Source organism: Clytia hemisphaerica, unplaced genomic scaffold, assembly GCF_902728285.1.
Source record: "Clytia hemisphaerica strain Z4C2 unplaced genomic scaffold, Clytia hemisphaerica genome assembly, whole genome shotgun sequence".
In the NCBI taxonomy this organism is placed as follows: Eukaryota; Metazoa; Cnidaria; class Hydrozoa; order Leptothecata; family Clytiidae; genus Clytia; species Clytia hemisphaerica.
The window spans coordinates 1,781,880-1,798,798 of record NW_027103595.1 but is presented as its reverse complement, the minus strand read 5'-3'; the positions used below and the strand labels follow the sequence as shown (position 1 = coordinate 1,798,798).

Genomic DNA, 16,919 nt, shown 5'->3' with positions numbered 1-16,919 from the left:
TTTTAAAAGTTTATCTCTGACTGACATTGAGGTAGATATACCATTTGTGACCCATGGCTTTAATTTTTTCTTTTTTTGCTTTTTGGAAATTTTTTTAATGGGTACATTCTCATTAATCAATTCTGTAAGTTTGCTGTAAAAGTTATCAAATGAAATATTTGGGTCATTTTGATCAATTTTTAAAATTTCTTCCCAGTTGAAATCATTGAAAGTATTACTGAAATTTTGTTGGTTAAAATTTTTCCAATCTTTGTAATAGCCTTTTGTTTATCAGATAAGTTATCAAATTGAGAATTATTAAAAATACAAAATTGTAAAAGGTGATCAGCTATTCCAGTAATGAAATTGCCACTACTAGTGCAGTAAAGTGTTGGAGAAATGAAAATATTGTCTATCAATGTTCTAGATTTATCAGTGATTCTTGTAGGAAGGGTTATGTGTGGTTTGATTAAATAACTACTGAGGATATCAAGGAATTCGAAAATTTCAGGTTTTGATTCAAACTCAAGAAGATCTAGATTGAAATCCCCTAATAAAACTAAAGTTTTGTTTTCTTTGCTTACTTTATCAAGGAGAATACCAAATTTGGGTAAAAAATCTTTAATTTTGAGTGTTGGGTGTTTATAGATTGAACCTACAATCAGATCAGATGTTCCAACAAAGACTTCTGCAAAAGTTGATTCAAGAAATTTAGGGACATAAAGGAGGTTTTCAAGATCATTTCTTCGAAAAGGCTTCAGATTTTCATCAATGTAGAGTGAAGAACCACCAGCTTCAGCCTCAGTGGGTGTATGAAAAGATTTATAATCCTCAATAGGGAAATCAATATGCTCTGAACGAATTCTAGTTTCAGTGATGCCAATAATTTTAAATCTGTGATTTATTTTTTTGCTAAGAAAAGTGTGGAAGTTGTCGAAATGCTTGTTCATGGAACAGATGTTAAGATGAAGAAAAGACAAGTTCTTGTTGTCAAAGTTTTCAGAGTTAAAAGAAGATTCATCAAAATATTCACAACTGTTATCAACATGATTCAAAGCGTTCAAATTACAGCGAATACAGGTCCAGGGGTCTGAATCATCAGAATCAGCCAGCCTATCAAACTCAAACTGACTTAAATGATTGCACTTAGGGTGGACCCAAAAATTACATGAGTTACAAAAAATAGCATCATTGATTATTTGTTTACCACAGATTGAACAAGGACAGTTGTCGTTTACGTCCGGCATAGTAAAAAGGACTTGTAGAAAATTGTTAAAACACAACAGGAATAGAGAAAAGGAATTCAGAAAATCTGATTAAGATTAAATAAAGAAAAATACTTATGTAAACTTGGCATCAAAGTCAAAACCAGGGAAACTTTCCTTCAGTTCATTCAGATGAGATATTTTAGTACCTTTACTTTCATTTGGATTGTCATTGATAAAAATATGCCCATTGAAGACCCAGAATCTGTCAATGAGCTGTGCAGTATGTAATTGTTTGCATTTACCCCAGAGGAATTTGTTATAGGGACAAAGATTGTTGTTGATGAAAGTTTTTGAATTATCAAGTCCCATATTGTGGAATTTCCTTCTAATGTTTTTGTTATTACCATCTTTAAGCATTTTTTTGTTTCGGTGAAGGTCATCGCAGAACTTTCTGTTGGTAAAGCGTACAATAGTCTTTTTCGGGGTATTCCCTTTAGTCTTATCTGCTAAACGGTGACAAGCCTCAATATCTTGCTTTTTGACATGAACATTCAAGGCTGAACAAACCTCTACAACTTTCTTTTCCAGATCTTTCTGTTCAACTGTGTCGGGGATACCATGGATTTCAATGTTGTTGCGGCGAACATATTGTTGAATATCAATCAGGTCTTTCTCTAGTCGAAAGATTTGTTTATCTTTGGTTTTAAGTTCATTCTTAAGTTTGTTGATTTCATTGGTCATTTCTTCTTTTTGATCATTTAATAATAGATTAATGAAGTCCATTTGGTTCTTTGTGAAAGGAGAAGATTTACCATTGGTGATAGGTGGACTGAGCATACCTTCCTCTTGATTGTTATTATCTGTTTGATCAGTGTTTGTTGAATCAAAAAACCAAATATTTCCTTCAATGTGAGTGGAGGCATCCTTTTCATGACTTTGAATGTTTGATGGAGCTGATGAAGTTAGTGAACTTGATCTTTGCTTTTTTCTTTGAGTAATATTATATTCCTCCATGATGATTGTGTTAGTATAATATCAAAGCAACTTTAATATTAAAAACAAGTCAGAAAATCACACGCCCTTTTTGAAGTTTTGAAAAGAGCACGACCGAACTCGACGAGAGCAAGAAGTGAAGTGAACTTACTTACTTAAGGGAAGAAATTTGTGCGTGAAGAAATATTCCCATCAGACATCTACAAACTTCAACATTAAAATAATGTCAAGCAGTAAAATTGCGTAATCAGAGAACGTATGTCTCGCTCATTATAAAAAGGCCGAGACAAACTTTCAATAATTGGATTGTAACATCGAGTTAAGTCTCTTTTGTTAAGTCACCAGGGGGTAAATAAAACAGACCTTGATACATTTATCGTTCGTTTCAACTTGACAATTCGTTTAAAACTCAGCCTCCTAAATATTTGGGGTAGGTAAAATATGTACAAAGAAATTCATACTTTTCCAACCCGGCCACTCTTTAAAAAAGAAGCGAACAATAAAATGTAATTACCCTTTCCAAATAAACCTCTTCGGTGGCGAGCGTAGTCTACTCTGACGTAATTGTAGAATTTATGTAATGGGAGTTTGACATAGTAATGTAATGTTGTTTGGGGAATTATGAAGTTCTCTGGAATTCCGATTGCATTTATTCAGGTTGATTTTTTATGACTTCTAATGGTACTTTTTCTAACGAGTTTGATTACTCTGTTCTCACACTTATGTCTTTTTTTTTCGCGTCCTTTTTCGTGATTACTTTTATTTATATTTTAAAAGACAGGTAAGAAGGCATATTGATGTAACTGTCAAGAAAATATTATAAATACACACTTTTCCTAACTAAATATTCATCAGTAAAAATTAATCTTCAATTGAGCTTGAATCAATTTTGCTTTTTGATTGGGTTAGATCATCTTGATTCAATGGACCTTTTGCTAGAGGCGCGATGTCATGTTGGATATATAATTAAAACTCCAGCACAAATCAGAAAAACTTAACTCCACGTTTCAATGGTTGCGGCAAGGATAACTTTGGTTATGTGAAACCGTAAATCGAAATCTCAGTCACCTGTGTAGCATTGTGAGTATTCGATTACGTTCAACAAAATATATCGTGTTCAACAAAGTTCGACTTAAGAAATGGTCGACAAATTTGAAAAAAGTTCGAAAAAAAAAAAGTTTGACAATTCGACAATAAATCTGTTCAACAAATTTGACGAAAATTCTGTTTGAAGAGTTTTTCACAAATTACTGCTTGATTAAATTCAACAAAGTTTGATTAAGTTTGATTAATGTAATCAAAATAATCCAACTATTAAGGTCTTTTTTTTAAAGTTCGATTAAGTTTGATTTCTTTAAATCAAACAAATTTAATCGAATTTTTAAGTAGTCCGGTAAAGTTCAAGAACCCAATTTAGTTGAATACTAATCGGACAACTAAGTTTGAAAAAGTTTGATTAAAAATAGGGTTCAATTAGCTGTGTTGGATTAATTACATCTAGTATACCGTGAAGTCGGGTAACTTGCATCAGTAGAGGGAAACTTACATAGCCATCAAATGACTGACCAATCAACAAAGCGGCAAAATTTCAAAACAAATGAACTATACGTAGCTTTGCTCGCAGATCTACTCCATCTTTTTGTTTTGATTTAACTTTGTATTTTAATGACCAGACAAGTCATTCATTTGAGGGCTTTTCATGTTTGCCTCCACTGACTGATGCAAGTTTATACCCAATATATCTCACACGCCGTGTGACACACGGTAGGACAGCTACAGTATATAACTTTTGTCACTTAGATTGACACCCTGCCATAAATCCCTCTGCAAAATTCACTAAAATACTTAGTAACTGATAATCTGTCTTACAACTAAATCAACTATCAACACCTATTTCTACCTGTAAAAAAGAAGATCATACCGTACCTTGTGTTTGTGCCTTGTCATGTCTGTGTGGTTGTAGTTGGTGTTGATGTTGAAGGGCAACTCTTTAATTGTAATTCCCATTACTATATTGGTGCAATTACTAACTACACAAACATAAAATACTATGCTAAAAGAAATATTAATATCTTTAAATGCTCAAAAAAAAAGCAAAAACATGATAAAATTACAAACAACCAAATGCAGTTCTTACAGCATCCTGCACGCCGCCATTTCTAAAATGGAGTAATGTTTATAAATCCTTGGTTACGCCTGCCTAATACTTGCGGACTGAAAAACGTTAGATTTAATCTTAGCGAGTGAGTCCATGCTTAGAATATTCGAGAATGTTCTAGAAATATGAAAACCACTTTCGTTTTCTAAATTTTATTCCGCACCGCGAATTCGCTATGCGAAATTAACAAGTGATACTTTTATGGACCTACCTGGTTATGCATTTAACACATATATAATTGATATCTACGTGAGCATGACTGTAACATCCTACTTTGTTATCTTTCATTTTAGACTAGATCTCAAATATATATTAGAAACTTAATAAACATTACACTGGCGACGAAGTGCCACAGATACATGATACATGCAATATATTGAATGATACCTGAAACCAATTGATACTTGGACACAGAAACTTGGTTACCACACATCACTGGTTTCCAACAGACACATTTATGGTCTGATCCAAACATCAGAAATCAAACTCCACAAGTTAATTCCTCAGCTTCACACAAACAATTGGTGGTTCAAACTGGCAACAACCATCCACTCAACTGGTCAAGACTCAAGATCCAAGACAAAAGAACTTGAGACAGCCAACCGTCTCACCAAGCGAAGCCACACCGGGTTAGCCCCGGACCGTGCAGGTGAGACCTTTCCTTTGTTTTACTTTCTCTGACGTCCCACCTACGTTTATCGTCTGGAGTAATACAGACCTGTTCAAGGAGGGCCAAATTGAAAAGTCCCGTTTCTGTCACGGAAGGAAATCAGAGCCTTTTTTGGTCTATTTTTGAAAAATGGTAAAATTAATGAAAATAATATTAGTCCTGAATTAAAGCCTTCATAGTACTACTACTTCCAAACCAAAATAAATTTCATAAAAGATTTTCCTCGTTGAATAATTGAACTTTGAAGGTTCTGTCACGGAAGGAACGCAGCGAAGACATTAAAAAAGACAAAAGTATGCTGATTCAGATTCCTGTGAATTTAAAGAGAATTTTAAAACCAAAATACCACCAGAAGAAACTTATGTCTATCTACTTGTCATTGAAAAAAGAACTGAGTCAAAAAAATTAATTTCAATGGCTACAGGCCTTTGCAACTGAGAAAGGTCAGTGTCACGGAAGGACACCGTCACGGAAGGAAAAATTTATATTTTTCAAGATCAGCAATAGCGTAAGAAATGTTGACTGAAACTAGTGGAGTGATACATCATATCATGAATCAAAGCCATTTTTACTATTCAGTTCATTTCAAAACCTTGGAACTGTATTTTATTGTTCAACCATAATGGTAGGAAATTTTACAGGAAAGATTATATTTTTTAAGCAAAAAACGTAAAAACGTAACCTTGCAAGCGAGTGAGCTACTTACAAAGGCTCTGATTGGCATATTTCCATGGTGCTGAAGCGATTTAGAGGGTTTAGAACCGGCTGGGAACAGTAGTTTTGCCAGAAAACCGGTTTTTAGGCCTCCAGGGCTTACGCTGTAAGCTTACAGCGCTGTACTGGAGCCTTAGTTAAGCTTATTCTGAGCTCCATACAGGGCTGAGCTGGTTCCCAATGGTCATAAACCTGGTAGGACACTCCCCTGCAATGGATTAGACCCAGTGAAGTCCAGCAAAGGGGGCAGAACCGACAAATTTTCACTAAAAATAGCTTAAAAACGCTTAAAAAGCTCTATTTAAGCGAATTTAGACTTTTTTAAGCAAAAAACGTAAAAACACGACCTTGCAAGCATGTGAGCTACTTCCAAAGGCTCTAATTAGCATATTTCCATGGTGCTGAAGCGATTTAGAGGGTTTAGAACCAGCTGGGAACAGTAGTTTTGCCAGAAAACTGGTTTTTAGGCCTCCAAGCCGCCTGGGCTTATGCTGTAAGCTTACAGCGCTGTACTTTAGCCTTAGTTAAGCTTATTTAAGGTTCCAAATTGTTCTAAACCTCGTAGGACACTCTCCTGCAATGGATTAGACCCATTGGGCTCTTCCAGAAAAAAATTGTGTACGGGGGGTGGAGGATATAACAATTTTCAGTGATTTACCCCCCGGACAAAGTGACTTTTGACCCCCTGGACAACGGGTTTCACCCCCGGACAAGCATCAGCTGACCCCCTGGACACCCGAAATTACCCCCGGACAGAGCAAAATTACCCCCGGACAGAGCAAAATTACCCCCCGGACAAGGTAAATTTTGACGAATTTTTGCTACCCCCCCCCCGGACAATATATCCTCCACCCGGGGTGTACGAACATTTTCTGGAAGAGCCCATTGAAGTCCAAGATTTTTAAAAATAACAAGATATTTTTAATCCGTCATGGAAGGACAAGGTGAAAGTGTCACGGAAGGACAATAATTTCAGACCTTGTAAGTGAATATGAAGGAGGTTGCTTTGAAATGTAATTTCATTTTTTGTTAGGGGGTACCAATAGTTAGAACTTGTAATAATATCAAGAATAATGTACTTGCACAAAACTGGTGAAAAAACTTTTTGTCTTGAAATTGTCACGGAAGGAATTCGATATTTGAAAAAAGTTTCTGCTTGCAATAGTTTTTTGTTGTTTGACTTATTTCAAAATGAATAAACCTATTAAACTAACTAGGGTATGTACTTGTTTTAAAACAACATTTCATTTTTGATTAATCATTATTTTTTCAAAAGAAGGTCCATTATATTTTAACACTTGTCCTTCCGTGACAAACCTCACTAGTTGTGTTTCGATATAATCACCTGATTACAGAGTCTAAAAGTGCGACTCGGTTGATTTAAAAGTTGAAATTGGAAAATTTAAGGATTATTTTAAAAAGAAATCACAGTTACTTATTTAATTTGTAAGATTTTTGATTTTGTGTTTTGGTTGACCACTTTTCAATTTGGCCCAGGACGAGAAACTGGTTCTCACCAAGCTCTTTTCACGCCGGGTTTGTCCCGGACATCATAGGTGAGACCGTTCTTTTCTTTATCTCAATACGATCATGAACTTCAGTGCCGAACAATTCAATCAACTTCTGACAACACTGTCAGGAGGGAACGTCAACCAAGCAGCCAGTGCTCCGCGCAATGATCCAGCAGCTCTAGGTCCGATCCGACAATGTGCACTGGGAACTGATAAAATGAAGAAACTAAACATCTTCGACGAATGGTTGGAAGATGCTGACAACAGAATGTCATATATTGGCATCACCAGCGACACAGAAAAGATAATACTGCTTAAAACATGGGGTGGACCAGAAATTGTTGAACTCATTCGCCTTGAAAAGTCCCATCTCAACGCCAGGGCGCAGACCTCCCAACAAGGAGAAGCAGAACAAGAACAAACGTACAAAGACCTGATTGACAAGCTGGATTTTACTTGTCCAAAATGGTCAACAGGACTATGGCAATGCATCAACTCCTCAGCACACAACAAGGAAGTAGGAGCTGGAGCGAGTTTATCAGAGACCTCGAGAGAAAAGCTAAAACACTGAATTTCGTGAAGAAACCATACACAACGGAAGAAGCCATAAAAGACGCAGCAATCTTCGGGATGAATGACGCATCACTCAGAGAGAAAGCCTTGGCAGAAGATCCAGACCTGGAAAAACTATCAAGATGGGGCCAGGCCAAGGAAACGGGCAAAGAAGATGCAAGAAACCTACACAAAGAAACCATCTAAGAATGAACAATTCAAACCAGTTATAGAGTTAATTAAATCAGAACTAGACAAAACTGAAGGAAAAACACCAGACATCTTCATAGCAGGTGATTTTAACCTGCCACACGCAAATTGGGACAGCAAGTGCTCAAACCCTGGGGCATCCTACAGAGGAACAAAGAATGACTAGTGAAATATTCACTCTTATGAATGACCATAATCTGATTCAACACATTAGAGGAGCCACACACAAAGCAGGAAATACACTGGATTTAATGCTCACAAATAACCCTCTACTAATACACAGCTATGAATCAGCCCCATCACCAGATTACATATCCCATCACTCAATGATCAATGTTAAAATTCACTTTGATTTACACTCAAGTTTCCAAAAGGAGGATCCCTTTGTTGTGTGTAATGTATTTGATGAGTACAATTTTCATTCAAAAACAATAAACTGGGTATCAATCAAGGAAAAAATGAAGGATAAATTGTGGACAGACCTTCATGATCAACCGACAGCTGACCAATTGTCAACAATCACAGACTGGACCATAGACATAATTAAGGAATATGTACCAAAACGAAAACCAAACACTAAAAAATTTCAGAAGATACCACGCGAGCGAAAGATTTTATTCAGAAAAAGAAAAAACATTTTTAGAAAATTTCCAAACCCAATGAAAAATGCAAAATCCAAACAAAAATTAATAGACATTGAAACTAAACTAAAGCTATCCTACGAATCAGAGAAGAAAAGCCAGGAAAGGAAGGCAACAGAATCAATAAAAAACAATACTAAATTTTTTTATGCATATGCAAAAAAGCATAGTAAATCAAAATCCAAAGTTGGACCACTTCGTGACAAAAATAATTCTTTGATATATGATGCTGACCGTATTGCTAATATACTCCAAGACCAATACACATCGGTTTTCAGTGTACCATCGGAAAATGACGTCACTCATCCAACAATATGTCCAAACATGCTAAAAGACATAGACTTTGACGAAAAAGATTTCATTGAAGCAATCTCAACATTGTCACCAAACTCTGCTCCAGGTCCTGATGGATTTCCTGCGATTTTGCTGAAAAATTGCAAAGAAGAACTTGCTAAGCCACTCGCAATATTCTGGAGGAACTGTCTGAACCATGGAGTAACAGAGGAGATTCACAAAAGAAATCATATCACACCAATATCAAAGGGTGGAGATCAAGGAGAGCCATCTAACTACAGGCCAGTATCACTTACGTCCCATCTCACCAAGGTGTTTGAAAAAATAGTTCGAAAGAAGATAGTCGAATTTATCAACAACAATGACTTGTTCAATCCAACACAGCATGGTTTCCGGGAAGGGCGATCATGCCTTAGTCAATTACTCAGCCACTATGACAGTATCCTATCAAAACTAGAAGAAGGATTGGATGTAGATGTTGTATATCTCGATTTTTCAAAAGCATTTGATAAAGTCGACCACAGGATACTGCTATCAAAACTGAAATCTATTGGAATAACAGACAAACTACTTAAATGGATTAAGTCATTTCTTCAAGACAGAAACCAAGTAGTATTTGTAGACGGTCACAAGTCGTACCAGGCAAAAATTCAATCAGGAGTACCTCAAGGATCGGTTCTTGGGCCATTATTCTTCATCATCATGATATCAGACATTGATGAAGGGACAACCAAAGCAGAACTTGCAAGTTTTGCTGATGACACACGAGTAAAGAAAGGAATCCAAAACATCATTGACCAGTTTCACCTACAAAACGAACTTAACAATGTTTATCAATGGTCGACCATAAACAAAATGATGTTAAATGGAAAAAAGTTCGAGCATCTCCATTATGGAAACGGACCAGCCACCAGTTATTTCACAGGTGAAGGAAAGATAATCCAAACCAAATCTTCAACAAGGGATCTCGGTGTTACCATGTCAGACGATGCGAAATTCAACCAACATATTCTAACCATTGTAGAAAAAGTACAGATACTCATTGGTTGGATTCTGAGAACATTCAGCTCAAGAGAACATGATGTCATGCTCACTCTTTGGAGGTCTTTAGTCATACCACCACATCGACAACTGTTCTCAACTATGGTCACCCAATGAAGTTAATCTGATCCAGCAGATCGAAGATCTCCAAAAATCATTCACAAGGAGGATTAAAAACCTACACAACCAAAACTATTGGGAAAGACTACAAACATTAAAACTGTTTTCACTGCAGAGAAGGCGTGAAAGATATATTATCATATACACTTGGTGTATTATTGAGAAGCTTGTCCCAAATCCTGGGACAATCACGTTCTATGCCAATCCCAGACAAGGAAGAAAATGTCACATACCACTAGTGAAAAGGGGGCCCTGGCAAAAAGTCATATACTCAAGTTTTAAAGTCCAAGGACCAAGGCTTTTCAACTCGCTGCCAAAACGTCTGAGGGATCTCACTGGGTGCAAGAAATTGAAATTCAAAACTGAGCTGGATAAATATCTTTTTACAGTTCCCGACGAGCCACTCGTGACTGGCTACACTATGATGAGACGAGCTGAAACAAACAGCATTATCAATATGAAAATTTACATCGGTCCTCACAGGATGGATGCGTAAAGATATTACGAAACAAGCTCAAGGTAAATCAAGGTAACAAAGAGACAATCAAAAAAGTCAAGCCAGAGTCGGTCAACGAAAATATGACTGTAGACGACATTGAGGAGATGATGCAGACACTCCAGATCATGAAGCTAAAGAAAGCAGGACGATACAGCAACAGAAACAAGAAACAACAGTGCAACAGATGCAACTCAGAACACCAACCTGAGCGCTGCCCAGCCAATGGGAAGTCCTGTTTTGTATGCCAAGGAAAAAACCATTTTGCAAAGACACCTGCTTGCCCCAAGACAATCAAGAGGGTCAGCACAGAGAGGAAAAGAAGCCAGGTACAAGAGAAGAAAACACATACAGCAACAACCAAGGAGTCAGCCACCATCAACAAGGTCTCCACCACAACACCAAACAACAAGTGGGTGGACGTGGAGATTGGAGGGATCAAACAAAAGTTGTACGCTGACACCGGCAGTGAATTCACCATCATAACTCCGCAACACTACTCCCCCTTGATGGGTGAGCTAGAAGAGTCAGACCTCAACTTCAGACCATGGGGTGGAAACAACCTCCTAGATGTGCAGGGGATGGTCAACACAACAATACACAACAGCAAAGGAGCCCATGTGTACAGCAAAGTCTATGTCATCGATGGTTTCCAACCAGAACCCCTCCTTGGTGACACAGATGCAGAGAAGCTTGGCATCATCACTTTCAACAAAGATGGCAGAGAACCAACAGGGACACCTATCAGACGAATCCCAGACAAGATAAGACGAAACCTTGAAGTAGATGTTGAAACACACCCACCAAACACCACAGCCGTTCCACAAGAGCGAGTTAAAGCGCAGACACTCGTCGAAAAGTTCAGAGATCTAGTCTTCGACGACAACAAGGTTGGGTGTCTAAAGATCGAACCCATACACCTCGAGTACGCCAAAGACTTCAAGCCAAAACAACAACCTTTCAGAAACATCCCATTCCACTACCAAGAAGACGTGAGCAAGCTACTCCAGTTCCTTCGGGAACAGGGTGTCATAACAGATGTCGATCCACGCAACAGCTACGACTGCGTAATGAACGTGGTCATCACAGACAAGAAAAATGGGCAGACACGTATGAACATCGACAACACACCCAGAAACCCGGGAATGCAACGGACCAAATTCCATGTTCAAACACCCCAAGAGATACGTCACGAATTGAAGGAAGCCACCGTGTTCAGTGAGATGGACATGGGTTGGGGATTCCACCAACTTCCACTAGACGAAGCCACAAAGAAAAAGAGCATCTTCCAGACCCATGAAGGCCTCCATCGAATGGAACGTCTCTACTTCGGGCCGACAGCATCAAGTGGCATATTCCACAACGAAGTCAGAAAATGCTTCGCTGGACTCAAAGGCGTCGTCACCCTCCATGACAACATACTGGTATATGGCAAGGACTACGACGACCACTACACCAACCTGAAACAAGTGCTGAATAGATGTGCCGAAGCTGGAATCATACTCAAACTCTCAAAATCCAACTTCTGCCTAACCCGAGTCAAGTGGTTTGGAAGAGACTTTCACTCCAACGGTGTCACAGCGGACCAAGACAAGATCAGAAACATCCAAGAAGGAGGAAGGCCGAACAACACAGAAGATGTGAGATCTCTGCTCATGGCATGTCAGTACAATGCAAAATTCACGTATGACAATTCGCTAAAACTCAGCTATGAAGAGGTTACCGCACCACTTCGACGACTTCTCAAGAAGGACCAGAAATTCATATGGGGAACAGAACAAGAACAAGCATATCAAAAACTAATGACCATACTGAACAACCCAGCAACACTACAGTCGTACAACCCGCAAAGAAAGACGCACATAGTGGCAGACACATCAGAAGTTGGCACCCAATGCAGCATCTACCAAGAGAAGACACGGGAAACAGGAACCAAAACCTGGGTACCAATCGACCATGTTAGCCGTGCACTAACACAACAAGAACAGGACTACAGCCCAATTGAGAGGGAAAGCCTTGGTTTACAATGGGGGTTGGAACAATTTCGGTACTACGTGGTTGGGAGCTCCTTCACCGGATGGACAGATCACGAACCACTGCTTCCAATCTACAACAACCAACAGAAGCTGACATCGAAACGCATCTCAAAACACAGGGACAGAGTACAAGACCTGTGCTACCAACTACGATACCTCAAAGGAAAAGAAATGCCCTGCGATTATGGCAGCCGTCATCCAAATAGCATTGATCACCTGACCAAACAAGAGCAGGCATCCCAAGGATTCGACGTGGGGAACACAATTTACGTAAGAAAGATCATCAATCTACACAATTCTCCGAATGCCATTGACATTGCAACAATAAAAGAGGAAGCACAAGACGATCCAGAATACCAGAGACTAATCAGGGCACTAAAAGAAGGTGAGAAGATTCCGCCACGAGAAACACCCATCAACAAAACTATCTACTCAGAGCTTTGCATTGTTGACGGCCTTGTCTACCGTGGAGACAAGATTGTGCTGCCAAACAAACAGGAAACAAACGATCACCCAAACGTTCGAACGAAGATACTAGACATTGCACACGAGGGACACCCGGGAGCAACAATGATGAAGAGGTTTATTCGAACAAGAATATGGTTCCCATCCATGGACAAACGAATCGAAGAAGTTGTGAGAGGTTGTCTTGCATGCCAGGCCGCAACCAACACCAAGCACAGGGACCCAAACACAGCATCTAAACCACCGGAAGAACTATGGCAGAAGCTCTCTGCAGACCACTGGGGACCAACTCCTGACGGATTCCACCTGCTAGTGGTCATTGACGAGCTGTCCCGATACCCTGAAGTTGCCGTCGTCAAGGGAACAGGCGCAGAACAGAACATTGAAGCATTCGATGCGATTTTTGCAAGACACGGATACTGCAAACGACTCAAGACTGACAATGGACCACCATTCAATGGCAACGAAAACCACCTCCTGCAAGAGTACTTCAGATGGGCAGGAATTGACCACAAACCAACCTACAGTGCAGAGGACCTGGAAGCCAACGGACTGGCAGAAGCGTTCATGAAAATTTGTCGCAAGGTTTGGCACACAGCACTCATAGAGAAGGACAACCCGAGGGCGGAGATAAACAAGATGCTCCAACTTTATCGTGCAACACCACACCCAACGACCGGCCAAGCACCTGCAGAGCTGCTCTTTGGACGCAAATTTCAAAGTCGACTACCAAGAGGTCCAAAGACAGACCAAAGAGGGAACGTAGAAGAAGCAAAGCAACACGACCAAGAGGTAAAGAGAAAACAAACGGAAGCGAAGGACAGCAAGAGTTATGTCAAGCCACACAACATTAAAATCAATGACCACGTCCTCTTAAAGCAACGCAGCACAAAGACCAAGCCTCCGTATGATCCGGAACCCTACACAGTAACATCCATCACAGGACACCAGATCACAGCAACGAGAGGACATAAGACGTTCACCAGAGATGCCCAGAAATGGAAACAATTTACACAACGAGAGAAACCAGACTACAAGAACCTGCGACAGGCCGACAAAGATGCCAATACGTGGGAGTTAGACGAGGAAACAACAGAACAACAAGCCCCACAAGCTCAACAACAAATCGAACAGCCAAACGTTGAAGAAAACCAACAAGTCGATATTCAAGCTTCGCAACCTCCAGATCGGACGGCCAAACAGGGCACGTCGACCACCAGTTCGATACAACGACTACGAAATGAGCACTTGAAGATTGAAGACAAAACACATAAAAAGCAAATCTATAGTATAGACACGGAGATACATATACTCCTCGAAACATTCACATTGATCATACGATGCAGCTTAACTGCACGTATTTCTAGTTTTTCTCCTAGCTTTTATATTTTGCCTAGGTTTCGTTTTATAGAATTTATACGGTGTAGCTTAACTGCACGTATACATTTCCAGCTGTTCACTCACTCCAGCGCAAGCGGTGTGCATGTGTAACATCCTACTTTGTTATCTTTCATTTTAGACTAGATCTCAAATATATATTAGAAACTTAATAAACATTACAATGACGGTTAGACAATCATTCAGAACACGAATAGTGACGATCTATCAAAATTAGTTGTTTGTTTCTTATTAAAAAAAACGTTTAAAAACCAAAATTTCATGCTCTTGAAATATTCTTTCATATTCAAGACTTCGTGAGCAAAAAAAACATCTATCTCATCAAAAAATTGAGTAATTTGGCTAAGAACATCGATGTATGCTTATTAATAGTGATTCTTATAGATAAAGAAGCGTCTTTTGAACTGAAAAATTATTTTTTTACAGAAATCTGCTTGAGCCATTTTTTACCTACTTTCATGCAAAAAAATTTTAGCCATTTTTTGGCCCAAATTTGCCCAAAATAATTTTTTTTTCAAAAATCGGGCTCCGTCACATTCGAGGATTTATAGTTATGCATCTTTGTGCAAAAAATCATAAAGAATGAAAAAGCGATAAAAGGTATTAGGTATTAGACCTAAGTAATTGATAATGTGCTTATAAAAACATATCGAATTTGGCCAGCTTTTCTATAAAAACACGCCATACAATAAACAGCATGTAACCATATTTCTTTTTCATGTTTTTCAGTGTTTCTTTGGTGCCACCATCAAGTGCGAAGAAGCCAAAATAATGTCACCCACCCAAAGCAACAAACACGAAAAAGACTGCTCTGCCAAGCTCAAATAAATTTACCCTTCCACCCGAAGCATAACAGAAGAAATCTTTATTTATTGTACTAAGCAACGAGATTCAATTTCTGCTCTCCATAATCAACTATATTGTACGTACAAATCAGCCTGAGTATTAAAGAACCTGATGTCACACAACCGCTGAACTTCAAACCGTTTTCGAAAATTATATAAAGCTTTATCTTCTGGACAACCGCTACTGCTTTAAGTTCTCAATCCTTTACTGAAAAATTTTTATTGACTGGTCATCCTTCAACTTCTTCAACATTATAATGTTATGACGTTCCAGAAAGTTTGGTTTGATTCTAAAGAGACATCTCCTTTCCTAAAAAGGTGATATTGACACCTTGGAATGCAAAGAAGCAGAAGAAGGAACACCTTCCAGATATGAAACTCGAGACCTGGTTTACACACTTTTTTATAAGAGTGTTTTTGTTGGTAATGCTAATGGTTTTTTTTTTTGTTTTTTTTTTTCATCATTAATTTCTTGATCTCCAAAAGTATATTGGTTCTTCTTACAAGAAGTTGAAATATTTTATGTATATGTTATGTATATAAATGTATATAAAATTCTACGGTTCAAACTGATACGAAGTGGACAGCTAAATCATTAATGGAAGCTTAGTGGGCTGGTCGGCTACATAGTATAGAAATAGTAAATCAATGGGCAACCTAATATAGAAGACGCTGAAAAATAGGTTCGTCGGATAAGATGATATAGATAAAAAAACACATAGGTCGAATTGTGTAGGTTGTCAAAGTCCTAGTTATGCAATGAAATAGTAAATATTAAATATTAGGGAGAAAAACTACTTATATGATAATATTTTAATATATTCATAGGAGATCAAACTGAGAAGAAAATTCGAATTTAGAATAGACTAGACGTAATAGCGCAACATCGAATTAACATCAAAACTAAAACCATTCGGTTAAATTTGTAGATATTGTGATGGCAAAATTGTGGAATGGCTGCGGTAAAATAGAATATAGGTTCGGTCTCATTTAGGAATATAAAATGCTAGAACAATGTTTTAGATAAAATAAAATAAATATTAACATAAAATAAATATATCAAAAGGGGAACGCTAGAATCGCTGGTAGGCTAGAAAACACAAGAAGAGTGAGTCCAAATATATAGCAAGTGATTGAAAATAAATGACCTTAGAAAATAGACTAGGCTGTAAATGCTAAAGACTACACGTAAGTATCAGATACTAGATCGACTGTGTTGATTAAGTTTGTGACTCGAGGTTGAATTGAATTAGCTTAGAGATTTGGCTAGCGCCCTATCAAAATAAAAATTCCAGCATTTATCAGCAAAGCTTTCCTTTTTGTCAATTCGTTTGATATCAACAGGCAAGTTGTTGAAGCATTTTGCGGCCTCATGTGCAAAGATGACAGTTAGACGGGATATGTCCTCAATGTCATGTGCGACCAAATTACCATTTCGGAGCTCTCTGTCTGGATCCGGTTGTCTATTGAGTTTGAGGTATGACGGCCAGCTGGGGTTGTGGAGAGCGCTATGGGCAATCTTGGCAATTGTTAGATCAACCATCTCAGAAACTGGTAACCATTCGAGATCGATTACGTCGCTGGTTCT

General features: G+C 38.3%; 1 long non-coding RNA gene across 1 annotated transcript; it reads left to right on the top strand.

Moving 5' to 3' along the window:
* The first annotated feature begins 4,587 nt into the window (after positions 1-4,587).
* On the top strand, positions 4,588-15,854 carry LOC136801670 (uncharacterized). The gene is made up of 2 exons (XR_010845891.1): positions 4,588-4,987; positions 15,216-15,854. It is a non-coding gene; the product is annotated as an uncharacterized lncRNA (long non-coding RNA).
* The last annotated feature ends 1,065 nt before the right edge of the window (positions 15,855-16,919 follow it).